Consider the following 21,582-nt stretch of genomic DNA (forward strand, 5'->3'; position numbering starts at 1 on the left):
TATGTTAACAGGTGAGGAGGTGGTTTCCTACAATATGCTAATGTACATTGTGAAGAAGGTAATTTTCTCCAAGTTTATTTCCTTCATACCACACCATCTCAGGGAGTGGTCTGCAGAGCACATTTATGCCAAAGAAAAGCTCCCTACTGGTTATCCTGCTTCTAATCAACTAGGAATGATTTTTATTACTATGCCTTCATACCATCAGCCACTTAAATTTTTTTAACCACTATTAAGCAATCCACTCTGCAAATCTTTATAATCAGTTATAAGACTATTATGTGTTGGTCCCCACATTAGACCCTGACTATCTCAAAAACAGAGGAAATATCTTTTAGATTGACTGCTCAAATATCTAGAAAAACATAGCCTGACAACAAAATGATTTCTCAAAGACACAATGCATTATTTTAACCTCATTTTTTCAATCATTCAGCACTTATGGAGTCTTCTATGTGCCAGCACCCTAGGATACAAAACAATGAACAAAACAGCTGCAACCTCTGCTCCTAAGCAGCTTAGTCTAAAGTGAGCGTGTACACACACACACATATACACACACCTAATAGCTATCAAATTCAAGTGGAACAAGTATGAAACTATGAGAAGAAAAAGTTCAGGGTGTTTGGAAACCTAACCTAGAATGGAGGGAGGAGAAGTTAAAGAGGAGTTAGGGAAGGCTTCCCTGAATACACAACCTCAAATTAAGACCAAAAAGATGAGTAGGAGTTGGTAGGACAAACAAAGTCCTCAGCATATCATCACTTACTCTTCATAACACTATAAATAGTAACTTCATACTATCCCCATTACATAGACAGGGAAACTATGGCTCAGAGAAGTTTACATACTTGGGAAAAGGCAGGGCTGGAATTCAAAGCCAGATATCTAGATCAGACTACTCTTAAGTTGGTCCTCCTGACACAGCTTCTTACTGTTCATGCTCTTCTACATACCTTTCCTCTTCACCTAGGGCTTTTGACTTGCTTGAAACAAGAGGACACAGGAAAAGTGATGGGATGTCACTTCTGTGAATATGATACATAAGATTATAAACCTGTCTTGCAAGGAGACTCTCCTCTTCACTGTTTGTGAGAAAGTAAGTTGCCATGTTGGGAAGGACCACACAGCAGCGAACTGAGGGCAGCAATAGGCAGCAACAAACAGAGGCCCTCAGCGCAATAGTGCACAAGAAACTGAATCCTACCTGATACCTATATGAAGCTTAGAAGAGATCTTTCCCCAGGCAAGCCTCACATGAGACAACAGCCCAGCCAACATCTTGACTACAGCCCACTGAAACCCTAAAAAAGATACAGCTAAGTTGCGCCCAGAAATGTGATGCATAGAAACTGAGATGAGATCATAAATGTGTTTTAATGGTCTAATTCTGTGGTAATATATTACATATCCCCTGGTACTTTGCTGAAATACTGATTTTAACTACTCTTAATTACATATCAAGCCAACTTTAGGTAGCAATCACAATTGTCCTTTTTAAGTCATGTACCAAGATGTTAACATTACCCAGAGTCTGACCCTAAATTTTACAGTAGCCATGTAAACAACCTTGTCAGCTAACTACATTATTTCTGTCATTTGTCTGTTTTTATTGACTGCGTTTTCTGTTCTATGTCTTCAAATTTACTAATCTTTTCTTCTGTAATGTCTAATCTGCCATTAATGTCCTACAGTGCATTTCTCATCCCAGTTTTTATCACTAAAAGTTTTATTTGGGTTTTTATATTTTTCAAGTCTCTGCCTAATTTTTTGACTATATAGAATACAGTGATAATAACTGCTTAAATGTCCTTGCCTATGAATTGTAATATCTGTCAGTTCTAGGTTGGTTGTAATGAATGGATATCCTATAAGTCACATTATCCTACTTATTTGCATATTTAGCCATTTTTTACTGGATGGCTAAACATTTAATGGATGCCAAACATTTTACATTGTTGATTGATGGATTTTGTTATATTTCTTTAAAGAGTGCTACACTTTGCAATTACAGGCCATTGTATTGCTTCCAGATTAGTATGCTCCTTTCAAGGCATGTTTTTAAGTTTTTTTCAGACAGAGTTAGAGCAGCCTTTACTTTATGCAGAGCTAGTTTATCAGCCCCACTAAGACATGACCCTTCTGGAGTCTCAACAAACACAGCACATAACAAGGTATTTCTACTCTGCATATAAGATATTCAAATATTTCCCAGCCCTGTGTGAGAGCTCTGAGACTTGTTCTGCTTATAGCTTCCCAGTGAATTCCTTCCCCAAAACTGTTCCTTTATGAAACTGTACCCTACATATGCACAGCAGATTGGTATTCAGTCAAACATTTAAAGGGAGCACTAAGAAGATTTATAGAACTCTCTGCATAGCTTCCTTCTCTCCAAAACTCTGCTCTTCAAATTAGAACCATCTTGAACTCCCCCAACTCCAATCTTTGTTTCCTCAATTCAGTGAAGCAACATGGCCCTATCCGGGATCCCCCTCGGTGCACTGAGCTTTGAAAACTGCCTCCAGGCAGAAAGCTGGGCCATAATAGGGCTCACCTCCTTTGTTTTCCATCTGTCAGAGATCACGGTTCTATAATGTCTATTGTTCAATATCTGAAAATTAATGTATTTTGACCAGTTTCCTAGCTATTTACAGTGAAGGATAAATTCAGAATGTTATGCCTTATAATGAAAAGCAGAAGTCATGACTCCTGACACTGATTTTAAAGGAAATGTTTTATAAGATACAACTCCTAAACACACACATACATACATCATTATCTATTTCATTATCCTATCTTTATTATTTTTTTTAAAGAGAGAGTGAGAGGGAGGGAGAGAGACAGAAACATCAACAGGAGAGAGAAAAATATTGATCGGCTACCTCCTGCACAGCCCCTACTGAGGATGGAGCCGGCAACCTGGGCATGTACCCCGACCGAGAATCGAACCAGGACCTCTCAGTCCATGGGACGACGCTCAATCCACTGAGCCATATCGGCCGGGCTCCTATCTTTATTTTTATTGTGGCATATATCACTCGTTGTAATTATGTCTAATTTGCTTTACTGCTAGTCTACATTTTACAACAGAATGTAAGCTCTATGAGTACAGGGATCTTGTCTACCTTATCAAAGTCATTAAATCAATAAACAAACTGGTTGGTTTGTTTGTTTTATCCTCACCCGAGGACATTTTTGCATTTATCTTCAGTTAGAGGGGAAGAAAGAGAAAGAGAGAGAAACAGCAATGTAAGAGAGACACACTGACTAGTCACCACCCACACGACCCCAACTGGGCCAGAGACAAACTGCAACTGAGGTACATGCCCTTAGCAGGACCCAAACCCTGGTCTTTCTGGTCCACAGGCTGACACTCTTAACCGCTGAGCCAAACCAGCCAGGGCAATAAGCAAACTGTTTTTATAAAAAGTATTTCACTCACCCAGCCAGTGTGGGTCAGTGGACTGAGCATTGTCCCATGGACTGAGAGGTCCTAGTTGGATTCCCGGTCAGGGTACATGCCCAAGGTTGCAGGCTCCATCCTGCAGGGGGCATGCAGGAGGTAGCCGATAGATGTTTCTCTCTCATATCAATGTTTCTATCTCTCTCTCCCTCCCTCTCCCTAAAAAATCAATATAAACATATTTTTTTAAAAGTAGTTCAGATCTGGCCGGTTTGGCTCAGTGGTTATACCATCGGCCTGCGGTACAGAGAGACCCGGGTCCGGTTCCCTCTAAGGGCACATACCTCGGCTGCAGTTTGTCCCCGGCCCTGGTTAGGCTGTGCGGAAGGCAGCCACTCAATGTGTCCGTTTCACATTGATGTTTCTCTCTCTCTCCCTCCCACTCTGAACAAAAAACGGAAAAATGTCTTTGGTGAGGATAAAAAAAAAGTAGTTCAGCCCTGGCCAGTTTGGCTCAGCAGTTGGAGCGTCAGCCTGTAGACCATAGACTCCCAGGTTCAGTTCCCGCTAGGGGCACGTACCAAGAAAAAAAAAAAAAAAAAAGTTCACTTAGTATATAATGTGAATTCTTCTCATTAGTAAATTCTGATCTAGACGCAGGTAACACTGACCCTGGAGAATTCCTTACAATTGTCTATTATCTTAATTAGCATCATCTAAGTAAAGGTTATTAGTTGCAAACAAAAGAAACTAACTGGCTTTGTTGAAACTTAAAAGGAAGTTATTAAAGTATATTAGACAACTCACAGAAAACCCCAGGAGGGCCTGGCTTGAAGGCTACATAATGAAGAACAGCTAAAATTCAAACCACAGATCTGGTCCAGTGGAGACAACATAGAATTCAGTCACTGCAATTTGTACAGACACCAATGACACCAGGAACTAAATGCTACAGCTGGGTCTCTGTCACTGCCTGCCTCTGGAAAATAGATGTAGCTGTGATCCCCCCTTGCACTGCAAATCCCAGGCTTCTGAGGAAGTGTAGTGAAGGTGACATGATTGCATCCCAACTCCAAAAGATGCAGAGAAAGTAAGCAATTGACTTTCATAATGAAATATTTCTACCTCCTAACAACATTCTTAAGATAAAAAATTCCCCCAACATTGAAAGCTGTTAAATGTTCATTATCCAAAAAAGTAACAAACCAGTAGCACAAGGCATCAATCTCAGCATACCAGAACTTTTATCTATTTCTTTAATTAATGGATTGCAGAAGCTTTGTTTTTCTCTCTTTTTTCTCTAAGTGTTTAACTTTAGGACAGGTAACTGTTCACTAGTTTTTTTTATTATCTGGAGGCAGCATATGCAATCTACACTGATTACCCTTAAGCTAATTTACTTCTTTGCATCTCAGTTTTCTAGCTTACAAAACTGAGATACTATGAACCAGGGTTGCTGAGAATATTAAAATAACTAATAATGAATATGTACAGTATCTGGCCCATATCAGGCAATCAATTAATAGTAGCTATTGTTAATATTATTAACAATAATGGTAGCTTTTAAGAGGAGAAACTCACAAATTTACACAAACATCTTTTTTTAAACATGCCAACAGGTTGAAGATCCAAATTTCTATTTTACCTTAGTTTTATCATTGTCATCTCCCTTAGCTCCCATGTTACCAGAGATAAAGCAACAAGTAGCTTAAAGTAGTCTAACATGTTGCCACCAAAACTAAGTTCAAGGAATAAATATATAAATGGTGGGTGGATGGAAGAAGGGAGGAAGGAAGAAAAAGAAGAAAAGAAGGGAGGGAGGGAAGAAGGGAGAAAGGGAGGGAGAGAGGGAGAGAGGGAGGGAGGGAGGGAGGGCTGCTCAGCCTGATCACAAGTCTTGTTTCCTTCACATTTCTCACCAGTGAGCTCTGATTATACTGAATATCCTGGTGATAGCAGGGACCATTTATGTCCATGTGACTCACTACTCACTACTATGTCCCAAGAGCCTAGCATGGGGCCAGGCAGAGAGATCTTATATAAAATTTGAATATTTGCTTTTCTAAATATTTACTACAGAAACTAGTCACTGAGAAAAATTTCAGAAGTATTTTACAACAAATTTCTTATAAGCTTTTAAAAAGTTTATTCTCCTGACAAGATCAATAGCTTCAATAACTTTTCTAACTACAAGATTCATTCTTTTGAAAATCCATTCATACCTGAAAAAGTTAAGGCCAAAAACCGTCCAAACAAACCACTTTGTTCATTTTTCTGTCGCTTTTCAAATAAAGTAATGCTGGAGCTTTTTTAAAATGTGAACCTGACAGCTACCACAAATGCTTGGTTGACATTCCAGATATAATTGTTGAATGAACATCACTTTGTTGGCTAGGACTTGTGAAGAATATCCAGAATTTAAAACCACTCAAACTGACCACTAAGGACAGTATCTATTTCAGTAACAACTAAAATTATGCACTCCTTTAAAAGAAGAAGGCGCCCTGGCCGGTTTGGCTCAGCGGTTAGAGCGTCGGCCTGCGGTCCAGAGAGACCCGGGTTCGGTTTCCGCTAAGGACATGTACCTCGGTTGCAGTTTGTCCCCGGCCCTGGTTGGTCGTGCGGGTGGCAGCCACTCGATGTGTCCCTTTCACATCAATGTTTTTTTTTCTCTCTCTCTCTCCCTCCTGCTCTATCTGAACAAAGAATGAAAAAGTGTCCTCGGGTGAGGAAAGAAAGAAAGAGAGAGAGAGAGAGAGAGAGAGAGAGAGAGAGAGAGAGAGAGAGAGAGGGGCAAATCTTTCCACCCCATAATCTAGCTTCAAACATACGGTAGATATTTCATACACATTTAAGTTATTAATCCATGAGTAAATAACTTTGTCTTTTTCCTGGCTACAAAAAGCTTTCCAATCCTATCTTTAAAAACAAGACTCACCTTTCTCTTTTTCCTCAAGGCTCCCATATTCCCTGTCCAGCTCTTTTTCCAAATGCAGATATTCCCCTGATGTAGTCCTTTGGTCCTTGAGACCAACTAGTAAAGATCAAAACATGTAATTTATTGATTAATTCAACTGAAATGTATACTTAGTGATTACTAATGTGCCAAAAACTTGACAATCCCCGAGACTACAAGAGGAAGCAAAACACCACTGCCCCTGATCACTGGAGGGCGTTATTCAAATAGGCACTAAAAAATTACCAACTGGGCCCTGGTCAACTTGGCTCAGCAATTAGAGCATCAGACCGCAGACTGAAGGGTCACGGGTTCAATTCCTAGTTAAGGGCACATGTCTGGGTTGCAGGTTCGATCCCTGGCCCCAGTCAGGGTCGTGCAGGTGGCAACCAATCAATGTGTCTCTCTCATATCCCTCTCCTCTCTCCTCCTCCCCCTGCTCTTTCACTCTATCTGAAAATCAATGAAAATCCTCTGATGAGGATTATCCAAAAATAAAAAATTGCCCTGGCCGGTTTGGCTCAGCAGTTAAGAGTATCAGCCTGCGGTCCAGAAAGACCTGGGTTTGGTTCCCGCTAAGGGCACGTACCTCGGTTGCAGTTTGTCCCCGGCCCTGGTTGGGTCATGCAGGAGGCAGCCATTTGATATGTCCCTTTGACGTCGATGTTTCTCTCTCTCTCTCTCTTCTCTCTCCTTCCCACTCTATCTGAACAAAAAATGGAAAAATGTCCTCGATTGAGGATAAAAAAATAAATAAATAAATAAATAACCAACTGGGATAAGCACTATGAAGGAAAGGTACAGGGACACAGCATATTAAAAAAGAAGAGGTGACTGGGATGACAGGGGGCTGCTTTCCCTTACAAAGTAATGTCTGAACTGAAACTGAAGGAGAAAAAGAAGTTTAAAACAAAGAGATGTTTGCTGGCTGAAAAAGCAACACATGCAAAGACAGGGGTCCAGAGACCTAGGACATAAGATTGCATAAGTAGCCCTGACTCAGTGGTTCGAGTGTCAACCCACACACTGAAGGGTCGTAGGTTCAATTCCCGATCTAGGGCATGTACCTGTGTTGCACGTTTGATCCCTGGCCCCAGTAGGGCGCATGTGGGAGGCAATTAATTGATGTTTTTCTCTCACATAAATCTATCTTTCTCTCCCCCCCCCTCTCTAAACATCAATGGAAAGAAATATCCTCGCCCAGTTCAGTGTGGCTCAGTGGATTGAGCATCATCCCATGGACTGAGCGGTCCCAGTTCAATTCCCAGTCAAGGCACATGCTCAGGTGTGGGCTCAATTCCCAGTGGGGGAAGTGCAGGAGTTTGCCCATCGATGTTTGTCTCTCACGTTGATGTTTCTCTCTCCTTTCCTCTCTGTCTTAAAAAAAAAAAAAAAATCAATAAAAACATTTTTTAATGTTTTTTTTTTCTTTACTGATTTTAAAGAGAGAGGAAGGGAGAAGGACAGATAAATAGAAACATCGATAAGAGAGAACATTGATTGGCCACCTCCTGCATGTCACCCACTGGGTATTTCGCCCACAACTTGGGCATGTGCCCTGACCGGGAATCCAACCGGTGACCTCTTGGTACATGGGTCCATCCTCAACCACTGAGCCACACAAGCTGGGCCAAACATATTTAAAAAATATATATATATATATATATCCTCAGCCCTGGCCGGTTTGGCTCAGCAGTTAGAGTGTCAGCCTGTGGACTGGAGAGTCCCGGGTTTGGTTCCCGGTAAGGGCACGTACCTCAGTTGCAGTTTGGCCCCGGTTGGGGTCATGTGGGTGGCAACCAGTCGATATGGCTCTCATATCAATGTTTCTCTCTCTTTCTCCCTCTCTCCCTCCCGCTCTAACTGAAGCTAAATGCAAAAATGACCTTGGATGATTAAAAATGTAATAATTGTGTGTGTGTGTGTGTGTGTGTGTGTGTGTGTATGTATCTCCATCCTCAGGTGATGAGGATTAACAAAACAAATCAAAAGAAGACTGCATAAGCAAGCTGCGGACAGATCACCCAAGTAGGGGGTCATGTGACTAATTTGGTCTTTACCCTAGAAGTCACAATAAATCATTAAAGAGTTTTTTTAAGGTCGGAAAATTATTCATCCATTTGTTCAATCAAATCCCTCTTCTACTTCTGCCCATTCTATTGAACTTTCCTTATTCCTTGACCTTCTCTTTATATCCACGTCCTTTACTTCTGATATCTCTTTGTCTTATTAGCAACTAGCCTTCCTTCCACAGGTTTGCCCGTGAATCCTAAGACTCCTGTCTTCAACTTCTTTCTCATGCATAACTAATACTGCTGAGTAACTGTGGGCCTTCAGGGCAATTCTTAAGTAAATTTACCTAGCTTTACGGAAGTTCTAAACTGTAGCATAGAATCATTATAGGGGAATTCAAAACATAAAATTAGATTGTAAAATACTCAATGAGATCCTAATAATCTTCTTACCATTGCTATTTTAAAAAATTTTTATGAAACAATCTTTTGTACCACAGAAATAATGTCTCCCCCAACAATGAACGTGTTTCATATAATGATAGTTAAAAAAACACCACTGTGGTGACAGTTGCAGGTCTTTTAAGAGGAAATAATCACATCAGAACAACATTTTCAGTAGACAGTATTTGTCTTAATGACTGGAGTCTTGCCCTGGCTGGTTTGGCTCAGTGGCTGGAGCGTCAGCCCATGGACCAGAGTGTCCCGGGTTCGGTTCCCACTGGGGGCATGTACCAAAAAAAAAAAAAAGACTGGAGTCTTATTCAGATCCAAATAAATTTTAACTCAAAATTAACTGTCAAAAGAACTCTAAAAATGAGACCAAAATATTGACCTTCAAAGAGCAACATCAAAAAGTATTAAATTTCACAGACTCTGTGTTCTTTTTAATGAAAATGTATGTGTACTCTTAAGACTGGGTTCTTAAGCCTTCTCTAGAGACTATTCAAGATCCTCCCACCAGAACATAACTTCCATGATGGTATTGACTGTATATCCTTTGATTCCAGGCCCTAGGTTCCATGTTTGGCACTAGTAGGTACTCAATATAATTATATTCACCTCAAAAGATAAATTATTTTTAGATGATCATCTCCCAATAAGGATACAAGTGAAAATACTAAGACACTCAGAATAAATAAAACCCATATGTTCAGCTACTCTATACTTTTCAAACTTTGAATTGTGATATAAACTTTTCCTTTCCAGATTCACAACTTCTAACATTGCCTTCTGCCACTGCCCCATTTTTTTTAGCTCATCCGTAATAGTGCTACAGATTATCTCCACCTGTCCGAAATGGACGGTTTGAACTACAATATCTTCTGTTCTTCAACAATTACTTCAGGTCCTCAGTGGAAAATATTCTCAACTGTCCCATTAAACCAATCACTGTGCTCATACAACATTTTACTATACTGCCACCAATTTTCTCCTATGGCAACAGTGCTGCTTAAATCCCGACATATTCACTTTGTTCTGTTGAAAACTAAGAAATGTTAAGGTGGCCCTGGCTGGTTTGGCTCAGCAGTTGGAGCATTGGCCCAAGGACCAAGGACTCCTGGGTTCAGTTCTGGCCAAGGACACCTGCCTCGGTTGCAATTCGACCTCGGGCCCTGGTTGGGGGCGGGGGAGGGGGGCACTTGATGTGTCCCTTTCACGTGAATGTTTCTCTCTTCCTCTCTCTCCCTCCCACCCTGTCTAAACAAAAATGGGGGGAAAAAGGTCCTTGGGTGAGGATTAAAAAAGGAAAGAAAGAAAATGTTAAGGTGTCCCAAACTTGGATCTCTCATCTGTCTTCTACCCTTTTACCTCTTCTTTTTCCTTCATGCCTGTACACCTAAAACGAGCCTGCCTTCCAAGCCTTCCTCTTTCCAGTATTCACCTCCCTTATCCACAAGTATATCATCATTGTCCTGCCGAAGAACCTTCAACTGCCCCAAATTCATATTCTTCGTAATATGTAAGACTCATCACTCATTTCTCACTGTAATTGTTCCTATCCCTCCCCCAGCATATCTTTCTCTCCCTCCCTAAAAGAATGAATAAAAACATTTTAAAAAAATAAATGTTTTAAATAAATAAATAAAAGTACAAGACTTGTAGGCACAACTTAAGATGTTCAAACTCACTCAAATAAAAAAAATGAAAATCCAGCCCTGGACAGTGGCTCAGTTAGTTGGAGTGTCATCCCATGCACCGAAGGGTCAAAAGTTAAATTTCCACTCAGGGCACATACCCAGGTTTAGGCTTCAATGCCTGGTTGGAGCTCGTAAGGGAGGCAACGAATCACTGTTTCTCTTTCTTTCTTTCTTGGTTTCTTTCTTTCTTTCTTTCTCTCTTTCTCTCTTTCTCTCTCTCTCTCTCTCTTTCTCTCTCTCTCTCTCTCTCTCTCCCCTCCCCTCTCCCTTCCTTACCCTCTAAAATTAATGAAAACATATCTTCGGGTGAGGATTAAATAAACAGTAAAAAATAAAAGAAATGAAAATCCGAACAACTAAACATCATTACTCACCTATTAAACTAACAAAGATTTAAATCTTTGATAACACCACTGTTGGGAAGATTTGGGAAACTCAGACAGTGCTGATGAAGCACAAACTGGTGCTACTTTTTGGAAGACAATTTGGCAAAACATATTCAAATATGCATATACCTAGTGAACCAGCACTTTCCCTTATAAATAGATATCCTGTAGCTAATACTCAGTTATATGTACAATAATGTACACTGCAGCATAGTTTAAAACAGCAAAAATATGAAAACAATGTAAATGCTCTTTAATGAAGAATGACTAAGTTGTGGTACATCCACAACAGAAAATACTTCCCAATCATTGGAAAAACAGGGGATATGGGAATATTTCTAAAATAGATCAAGAAGCTAAAGTTGCAAAACTGCATTTAGCATAATCCCACTTGTTTTTTTATTTTAAGTGCATAGACACTGTGTATGTACACACACACACTACCTCACAATGTCTATGCACTTTATAAAAAAGAAATAGGATCATACTAAACAGCTTTCTAACACATACATAAATATTAAATGTTTAACATGTATAATTATAGATATATATGAATAGGACATTCCTGGTAAGAAAAACCACAGCTATTACCTAGGGTGAGGAGCATCTTTTTTTAATCCTCGCCAAGAATATGTTTTTATTGATTTGAGAAAGAGAGGAAAGGAGAGAGAGAAACATCAATGTGAGAGAGAAACATCCTTACATCAATCAGTGCATGCCCCAACAGGAGATCGAACTTGCAACCTAGGTATATTCCCTGACCAGGAATCAAAATGGCAACCTTTTGATGCATAGCACGCACCATGCTCCAACCAACTGAGCCATCTGGTATACATTACTAGTTTAAAAGTTAAAATTCCCTAGGTGATCAGAACAATACTTTATATGTTTGAAATGCTGTAAGACTGCTCAAATAGGAGCCCTAAACATATGGTAAAACATTAGGAAGAAAGGACACTCTTTCTACTCCTGTACATACACAGTAAAGCCAGCGGTTCCTCAGCAAAATTATCAAGTCCCATTACCAACACTCTCTTCGTAACAGGAGGTCAGCAAGTTCCAGTCTAATGCTACCAACCTCTGGCCACCAAAGAAGCCTCCATGATCTTTTCCAGGATTATACCACAAACTGACTTTCCTCAAACCTGCCCTTCTCTTTCCTCGGGCAAGGGCACATGTGCCCTTTTCTTCCCTCCACTTCCGAAAAAGCTTTCTCATTAGTGCTAATCTCTAATTTTTAAAAATGACAGCCAGTTGAATTGATAAAAATAAAGTTTTAACCTAATAACAGATAAAGGATATTTCTCTGAGAGTATTTCCATTTCAAATTAGGGAATCCAATTCTTACCTTAACCTAAAAGAATAAATTCAACAGTGAAAACTGTGAGCAAACCAGGTGAAAAAGAAAGTAATAATTTGGGGACAAGACCTACCTATCTTTGTTCCTTCTAATCATGCCAAGCAAGCACCTCGCTATCATCTACACCAGCGATGTTCGACTGATGTGCCACAAGAATTTTTAAGACATGCCATGCCTGCCTGTTTTGTCAGGGGCACTGCCCTCTTTTCCCTTAGATTGTCAAATAAAAACATGACAACAGCCAACAAAACAACAGCCATCTAGGTGTGAATGAATCAAAATTACACCTATTTTGTTCAGATCGGCAAAAAATATATATATTTTTTTGGTGTGCCGCAGAATTTTAGTAATTTGGTTTATGTGTGCCATGAGATGAAAAAGGTTGAAAATCACTATCTACATACATTACTCTATCAACTTCAGCATTGACACTAAAAACACCTTATTTACAAACCTCAACTTCCCACCTTTAAATATTCATTTGACTAAGTTGAACTATTTTTCTAAAACGCTCACAAGTGAGCCAACCATTCACTACCAATGAGCTCACATGAAAAAGCAACATATTTGGGAATGACAGGTATCCCTATAAAATCCCAATGCAATAGATACTCCATTCTCTGTCCCTTCTTTTGTAAAAAAAAAACAAATGACACCCAGCCAGTGTGGCTCAGGGGACTGAGCGTTGTCTCATACACAGAGAGGTGGCCTGTTTGATACCTGGTCAAGGCACATGCCAGGTTGCAGGCTTGATCCCCAATGGGGGGAGTGCAGGAGGCAGCTGATCAATGTTTCTCTCTCACATCAATGTTTCTCTCTCTCTCTCCCTCTACCTTCCTCTCTATCTAAAAAAATAAATAAAAATATGTATTTTTTAAAAAGAACAAAGAACCAGGAGTCAAGAAAACATGCTACTCCCAGACCTACTTATTCTGAGACACTGGTTAGCAATTTACTTTCTTTTAATACATTTCCTTCTCTAAGAGAGATGAACCATATTGATGTTTCTCAAAATGTTTCTACAACATCAGGAGTACCTGGAGCCCTGATTACAAAAGCAAATGCCGGGGCATCACCCAACCTACAGAGAGAGAAGTAGGTAACTTGGGAATCCAGCCTGGACAAGTCCTCCAGAAGTTTGAGAACTGTCAGGTTTCTCAGGTCTCTAACTAGATCTAATATTCTCATAGAGTTCAAAGGAATCCTCCACCTTCCTCTTTTTTCAAACCCACAGAAATTAAAGAGGAAGATGTTAGAAAGTAAATGTATTTTTAAACATCACTGCTACCATCTTCCTCCTTGCAACTTCAGTGACTCAAACATTTACTGAAATCTTGACAAGATTGCAATGTTATTCTAGTATTGTTTGTTGAGGATATCAGCAGGAGCACACACAGTACAGTAGAGGAGACTATTAAAACAAAGTCCAACAGCTAAGATAGCAAATACTGTTTACATACAGTATAGTCACAGCAACCAAGAATCATGTTTCTGTCAGAAAATACTGTCAGTAAAATAATGCTATTAGACTCAAAATTCCTTCATTACTAAATGTTTTGCTACATTTTTTCCAATCTGACTTATATATGCATAAACTGCATATGCTGGATACTGATGAGCTACTTGAACATGCACACTATAGTTTAAAAGATTAATTACCAAGTAAGAAAAATAAAACGTATTAATTAGTACAGTATGTTGTCTTCTCAAAAGTTTATTTCTGCAAGTTTCTCCTAAAACATCTGAAAGTGTAACAATGTTTCATAATCCCCCCCTTCTCCTCTTCAGGAGAAAAACATTTTCAGCCAAACAACTACCAAAGACCACATATCCCAGCCTCCTTTGCAGCTAAATATGGCCACTGTAAGTTCTGAACATCAGGTATAAACAGAAGTGTAAACTAACAGGCTTGTCTTTTTTTTTTTTTTTTTTTCCTTTTTTGGGTAATTGATTTGAGAGAGGAAGGGAGGGAAGGAGATGGAGGCGGGGGGGACATCAATTTGTTGTTTCACTTAATGTATTCACTGCTTGATTCTTGTGTGTGCCCTGAGTTCGGACCCACAACCTTGGTGTATTAGGTGACACTCTTAACAAACTGACCTACCCAGCCAGGGCCCAGGTTTGTCTTTAAAGGGAAAAGGGTAGCCCTGGCCAGTTTGGCTCAGCGGTTAGAGCATCGGCCTGCAGTCCAGAGACCCAGGTTCGGTTCCCACTAAGGGCACGTACCTCAGTTGCAGTTTGTCCCCGGCCCTGGTTGGTCGTGCGGGTGGCAGCCACTTGATGTGTCCCTTTCACGTCAATATTTCTCTCTCCCTCTCTCTCCCTCCCACTCTATCTGAACAAAAAATGGAAAACTGTCATCAAGTGAGGATAAAAAATAATAATAATAAGGAAGAGGGTATTGCCCAGGCCAGTGTGGTTCAGTGAATAGAGCATTGGCCCACAGACTGAAGGGTTGCAGGTTCGATTCCCAGTCAAGGGCATGTGCCTGGATTGCAGATTCGATCCCCAGCCCCAGTTGGGGTTATGCAGGAGGCAGCCAATAGATGTTTCTCTTTCTCTCTGTCTATCCCTCCCTCTCTTCCTCCCTTCCACTCTATCTACAAATCAATGGAAATATATTCTCGGGTGAGGATCAAAAATAATAATAAATAAGTAAGTAGGTAGGTAAGTAAGTAAGTAAATGAATGAATGAAAGAAAGAAAGAAAGAAAGAAAGAAAGAAAGAAAGAATAAAAATTCAAAAAAAATAAAAATAAATAAGAAAAAAGAAAGAAAGAAAGAAAGAAAGAAAGAAAGAAAGAAAGAAAGAAAGAAAGAAAGAAAGAAAGAAAGAAAGAGGAATGTGCCTTTCCCCACATCCTGTTTCTGGACTGTGGATGTGCCGGGGAGCCGTCTTGTACTACACAGAAAAGGATGCCTCTCCCTGGCCAGTTTGGCACAGTGGTTAAAGGGTCGGCCTGCGGTCCAGAGAGACCTGGGCTCAGTTCCCACTAAGGGCACGTACCTGGGTTGCAGTTTGTCCCCAGCCCTGGTTGGTTGTGCGGGTGGCAGCCACTCGATGTGTCCCTTTCATGTCGATGTTTCTCTCTCTGTCTCTCTCCCCCACTCTGTCTGAACAAAAAATGGAAAAATGTCCTCAGGGGAGGGAGGGGGGGGAGGGAGGGGAGGGGAGGGGAGGGAGGGGAAGGGGAGGGGAGGGTAGGGGAGATGTGAGGGAAGGGGAGGTGAAGGGAAGGGAAGGAAAAGGGGAGGGGAGGGAAGGGAAGGGAGGGGAGGGGAGGGGAGGGGAGGGGAGGGAAGGGGAGGGGAGGGAAGGGAAGGGAAGGGAGAAAGAAAGGGAAAAGGAAAAGGAAAAGGAAAAGGAAAAGGAAAAGGAAAGGGAAGAAAAGGGAAGGGAAGAAAAGAAAAGAAAAGAAAAGAAAAGAAAAGAAAAGAAAAGAAAAGAAAAGAAAAGAAAAGAAAAGAAAAGAAAAGAAAAGAAAAGAAAAGAAAAGAAAAGAAAAAGGATGCCTCCTTAAACATGGGAAAGCAACAAGACAGAAGAAACCAAGGTTCCTATACCATGGAACCACATCATCGGTAGACTACTACTTATACTTATTTGAGACATGGACTTCTTGTTTAAACCAGTGTATTTAGTCAGAACATAGGCCCAATCTCATGTTATAACTAATGTGTATAGAACATTTAAATTTGTAATAAATATTAAATAGCTACTTACCAACTCAGTAAAGCTGAAACTAATTATAAAGTCTTGGGTAACCCCACTACTGAAACTGTTGCTACTGTACCAGCTTATATTTATATGGCATTTTACACTTTTGCAAATCACCTCATTACAATATCTCATTTCACATTCTCGAAATCCTGGGCAGGGCAGCTGGTGTTATACAAATTTGGCATATAGGATACCAAGGCTCAGAGAAGCTATTCTGTCCAAGATTGCACAACTAAGGAGTGGTACTCAGACAGGATTCAGCATATAGGTTCCTCATTCCATCATTATTCTGTGTACATATACATTTATATACCCCTGCTACATGTCAGGCGTTAGAGTTACAGGCATGATCAAGAAATAACTATTCCTGTCCAGATGCACCTTACAATATAACAGAGTGAGAAAGAGTTAGGCACTAAATAAATGAATATATACCTCTGCGTGTGTGTGTGTGTGTGTGTGTATGAATAATTATATAGCTATTTGCAATAAGGGCTGTGAAAACAAGCAGAGTCCTAAGGCATGGCCAAAGAACCTTACCTAGACTGAGGGTATGAGGAAGGCCTTTCTGAAGAAGTAGCATTTATGCTGAGACTATAAGGATATGTATGAATGAAGAAGAGGAAGGAAGGAAGAGAAGAAGAAGGCTGTTCATAAATTTATATACATTATCAATCTTCATAAGAACACTAAGGTAAGTACCACTGACCCCATTTTACTTGAACTCACTGTTCAAGTAAATCTGCTTAGTGAACTCACTGTTCTGAAGGTCACACTGCCAGTGAATGGCAGGTCCTACTGAGATTCCAGAACAGCCTGACTGGAGCTTCTACCAGGCACCATCTCAAAAGCCAGTTCTCTCCTTTCTCCACAGCATCATAGTGACTCAACTGCTATCTATAACCAGTTATCAAGCAGATTTTAGCACGTGTTTTACCCAAATGTGCTAAGATGCCAACCTTAACCACAAATATCCATAAAACAAAAACAAAACAATCAACAAACATAAAAATCAACTCCTGTCACTGGATATCTTACATACCCACTTAGAAAAATTAGCGAGTTATTTAATGAACAGGGATGTTATCTAAAATAGAGGTAAAGCTGAAAAATCAGTTTCATTCCATGTTAAACCAGTTCACTAATTCCCCACACACAAAAAATCTATTTAAACAAGCACTGCAATCATGGGGAGATAAAACTCAAAACAATTCAATTCAAAAGAAAAATTTTAAGTTACCCTGTATTATGTACTATATATTATATGCATATGTATATATATGCATATATCTGTCTACACACATATATACCCTCAAACAAAAATATCAAAAATATGTATATATCTTGTCAAAACTTTTAACAGTAATACAAACTTTTAAAAATAATCTTCTAGAAGAAAGGGTACATAGCTCTGGTAGAAGAATCAATGGCCAAGAATACAAAATGAGTCTGTATTAGCAAGAAGTATGCCTACAAGGAACCACACCATTTTAGATATACAATGTACTGTAAGTTATTATCACCAATAAAGACTTTTAACTCATTATACAACTCTAGAAGTAGTATTTCAAAACAAAAGCGTGATTACTAAAAAAAAAAGTTTAGCTGGTTTATACAAATCAGCATTTCAAAAATTTTTGTTTTCATATACCAAAAAATAAAACTAAGGCGGCCTGTAGCCACTATATGAAGAAACAATACTTGTCTTTAATTACCTAGTATGAACTTTAAATTATTTTAGTAATGTGAAGTCAACATTTTACTTTCACATAACCAATGGTAAACTACAGCTCTAGCTTAATATTGGAGCACTGACATATGGCAAGATTTCAAAAGATTTCTTCATTTAGGAAGAAGTGAAGAGAAATTTTAGGTAATTTAAAATAATTTGATTATTTTTTTCCAAAATTAAACACCCACCCAAAATTTGTAATCCAAAATTTTGCAAGCCTTGGGTTATGAATTACCAAATTTTCTCTAGCCATCAAAACACAGCCCAATGGTCAAAATAATATGATAATAAGTCTTTTAAATGACATAACCATTATGTATATAAGGTGCTCTTACAAGTTCTGCAACACACTTTGCCGGGGCAGGGGCAAATTGTGTTAGTGTCAAGTTTCAGGTGACCATGTTTGATAGTTTTAAGTAATATGTTTACTTCTAAAAAGAAAATATACGCCCTGGCCGGTTTTCTCAGCAGTTAGAGCATCGGCCTGCGGTCCACAGAGACCCTGATTTGGTTCGTGTCCCTTTCACATCGATGTTTCTCTCTCTCTTCCTCTCTCTCCCTCCCACTCTATCTGAACAAAAAATGGGAAAATGTCCTCAGGTGAGGATTAAAAAAAAGAAAAGAAAACATACATGAGTTTCTGGAAGTAAAACCACCAGAACACTTAACACAAATTCTTAGCTCACAGTTTAAATTACTGATTAGGAATATAATAAATTAAAAGACTCATTAAATGTGGGGAGAATAGAGGCAAGTACTTTATAAAAACACTTTCTGGAAGTTTTTGGGTTTGCCAGTTCAGATGGTTCAAGTTTTTCCTTGAGGGATAAGAGAAACTGCTTGGGGGAGGGAGAGGGGTGCAAGTTCTTTGAAATAGAGCAAAATTAATGCTGAAGCAAAGAAAAATGGACACACACCTTATTACAAATACCAAGTCACAAATGAAGCCCTTTGTTCTATTAATCTCCTATTTAATGTCATATATAAGTCAATTAATTCCCTTCTCACTCATAATGAAGTTACTTCTATCCAAAATTTTTTCCCATAATTAGACACCTGCCAACAATACATATGCATGTGAGAACACTGTGGGCAGACTAGCTTTCTAAACTATTTCTTTTAAATAATTTTTTAAACAAATTTTTAAATTGTTTTCAAATCGTGCTCAAAATTCAATACAAATTAGCCTTTTCTTTCCTTGTATAGTTTCAAAACAAAATGCATGCCCAAGGTCATTCTATACCATGTGTTATAACAAGTTATCTTGAACTTTGCTTTTGCAGATAAACATTCATAGCGCTATAAAAACCTATGTAAATTCTTTAAATACTAATTGCTACACTTACCACTCCCCACCCCACAGCCTTAAATCATAAACACAGTAACTTTCCATAAATAAAACTAAAGGGCAGACACTGGACAATATTCTAGAAGGGGAAAAAAAAAATCTAACCAAGGGTCTGTTTTACTGTCCACCTGCCTCAAATATGACAGTGCATTAAAATGGAATGTTTTCATTTATTTTGAATGTTAGTGCCCCTAGAACACTGAACTAAATCATTAATTCAGAATACCCAACACACAGTAATTTGTATTTAAGTTTCTAATAGGTCCCACCAAAATGCCTTTAAAATATGTTTAAGAAACAATCTTAGACCTAAATTCCAAATTCCTAATGATAAAGATAGATCTTACTAGATCATTTTGTCTCTCTCCCACCCTTACTAATAATGACCATTCACTCACTTAAATCTAAAATCTTTTTTACATTTTAAATAAATGAGCCTTCACCTTATATAAACATGAGTGACCCTTCCTTTCAAAGCTTATGTCTCCTATGAACTTTTTATACTCAGTTTTATACTCAGTTTATATTTGGTGTAGACACTGACAGGAGTCCTTAATTTTCCAGTAAGGTTTGAAGACTAAATGAATTTGGACAGCCACCAAAAACACCGCTGCTAGAGCAAGACAACTCCTCCAAAAGCACTGGGGTATTTTAAGTGAAAGTCTTATGTGTATTAAAAATCTTACCAATCGCCAAGTAAACTTTTTTCAAAGAACCTACAATTTCTTTGGAACTAACTTCTTCATATTAAAAAATCAGTGTATAAAATTTTAATTCTATTCTCACATTTATAGTCTATCTGAAAATATTCTCTTAACGTAACTAAACAATTAAAATATGAAAAATTAAAAAAAAAAAACTAAAGAAAATTCCACTGAATGATTAAACACACCAAATCAAAATATTAATTATATCCATTCTTAAACACTGTATATGTAAAGTATAAGGGGTCCGCTTATTCAAAGATTAAAAAAAGACTAAGCATAACTTTACACAAAACTTTATGACTCACCAATACTTAAATGATGTCTATAATTAAAACTAAGTGTGAAGAACAAAACGTACCAAAGAATATTTTTTAATTCCTTCCATTCAAAAATTGTCTACATGGTTCTCTGGGTAGGGTGGGGGACTGATAAGTTTCATTACGTAGGCCTCATCTCAATCATTCCTTTCCACTTCAACAAACCACAAAGTTAATGCTATGCTGAACAGTATACGTTGAGACAATCTCTAGAGTTAGAACCCTGAGTCATTACACACAGATAGCTTCAAAATTTGCCAGTATTTCTAACAATAAATTATAACCTAGTGATTAGGAGTCTAGGCAGGATGATTAGATTACTAGCCCGTAGAGTTCCAGCTCGGATGAGTCAGGGCTCAGTTTCCTCATCTGTGAAATGGGTAACAGTTTCTACCGGTAGGGTAAGCGAACAAATATAGGTAAAGCCCAGAGAAGAGTGCGTGGCCCTTTTTGCCCTAATCTTTAAATCAGTGTATTTAAGGTGTATTTTTCTGATAACTTGGGCGGCATTCAACTGCTGCACCTAGAGTACAATATTCATATATTCTAGAGTTGGATGAAAGGCAAAGCCAAGCAGTCAGAGCCAGTCACTCACTAATTTTACCATTTTTAACCATTTCAGACTAGGGAGGGGCCTATCGCTAAGTGTTAAGATATTCAGCAGTTTTGGTGGATCTAAGCAAGAATGGGTTTGGGTCTGTAAACAGACATGTGAAGTTCTGCTGCAATACCCGGGTATCAATTATAATTTACAAATTCTCAGCCACCAGCTCCTCCGGCTGCTGGACGGGTCATCAGTCCCTGCGAGTGGCCGGGATCGCTTGCACTCACTGCACAACTTCAGAGCACGCCGAGAGCCCTTGCTCCGGAACACACCCCAAAGGGCCGCGGAGAGACCGGGCTCCCGACCTTCCCCGGCGCCTCGCCCAGCAGCCAGCCCCATTTTCTTAACCCGTGCATTGTCCTTGCGGAGAACCCCGGCGGTTCCCACACTGGAGGGGGCCGAGAGGAGGGACGAGGGAGGAGCTGGGGGAAGAGGATGAGGAGGAAGAGGAGGAGGAGGAGGAAGACAACCTCCTCCCCTTCGCTCAGGCGACCAGTGAAGGTCTGGCGCTTTCTCTGGCCCCCAAGCCCTGGATCCCAGGAGGCCGCGGCCCCTGCTCCCACCCTCCAGCAACTTTCCCTCCGCTCGCACCCGCCTCTCCTCCGGGACCGGGCCAGTCGGCTCCCTCCCCCGGCGACCAGCCCCGAGCCGCGGCGCCTCCTCCTAAAATGGCAGGTCCCTCCCTCCGCCCGGCTGGCCTCGACGCGGCCGGGCTGCAGGCCGCGGGGGGAGCCGGCGCCGGGCCGGGCGGGGCCGCGGCCGGGCCGGACACTCACCGGGACGATGGCGGGGCACTCGCGCCGCTCCCTCCGGTGAGTCTCAGCCTCGGGCTCCCGCCGCTGCGCTCCCGCCGCGGCTCCGCTGCCAGCGCCGCCCTGGCCGCCTCTCTCCGCCCC

At 40.0% G+C, this 21,582-nt stretch overlaps 1 protein-coding gene across 14 annotated transcripts in view; it reads right to left on the reverse strand.

The window, feature by feature from the left end:
- The window catches only part of DYRK1A (dual specificity tyrosine phosphorylation regulated kinase 1A), a 161,837-nt gene extending 140,350 nt beyond the window's left edge, over positions 1–21,487 (reverse strand). For 11 of the 14 annotated variants that reach the window (XM_036242435.1, XM_036242442.1, XM_036242436.1 and 8 more), the window contains exons 1-2: positions 6,949–7,000; positions 6,342–6,437 (exon numbers count right to left, since the gene is read on the reverse strand). The gene's annotated coding sequence lies outside the window, so the exon portion shown is untranslated. Of the gene's footprint in view, positions 1–6,341; positions 6,438–6,948; positions 7,001–21,462 lie in introns of those variants that run through there. The other 3 variants (XM_036242434.1, XM_036242427.1, XM_036242433.1) reach the window with 3 other exon arrangements.
- Positions 21,488–21,582: the final 95 nt, after the last annotated feature.

The sequence above is a fragment of the Molossus molossus genome, unplaced genomic scaffold (assembly GCF_014108415.1).
Source record: "Molossus molossus isolate mMolMol1 unplaced genomic scaffold, mMolMol1.p scaffold_m16_p_5, whole genome shotgun sequence".
In the NCBI taxonomy this organism is placed as follows: Eukaryota; Metazoa; Chordata; class Mammalia; order Chiroptera; family Molossidae; genus Molossus; species Molossus molossus.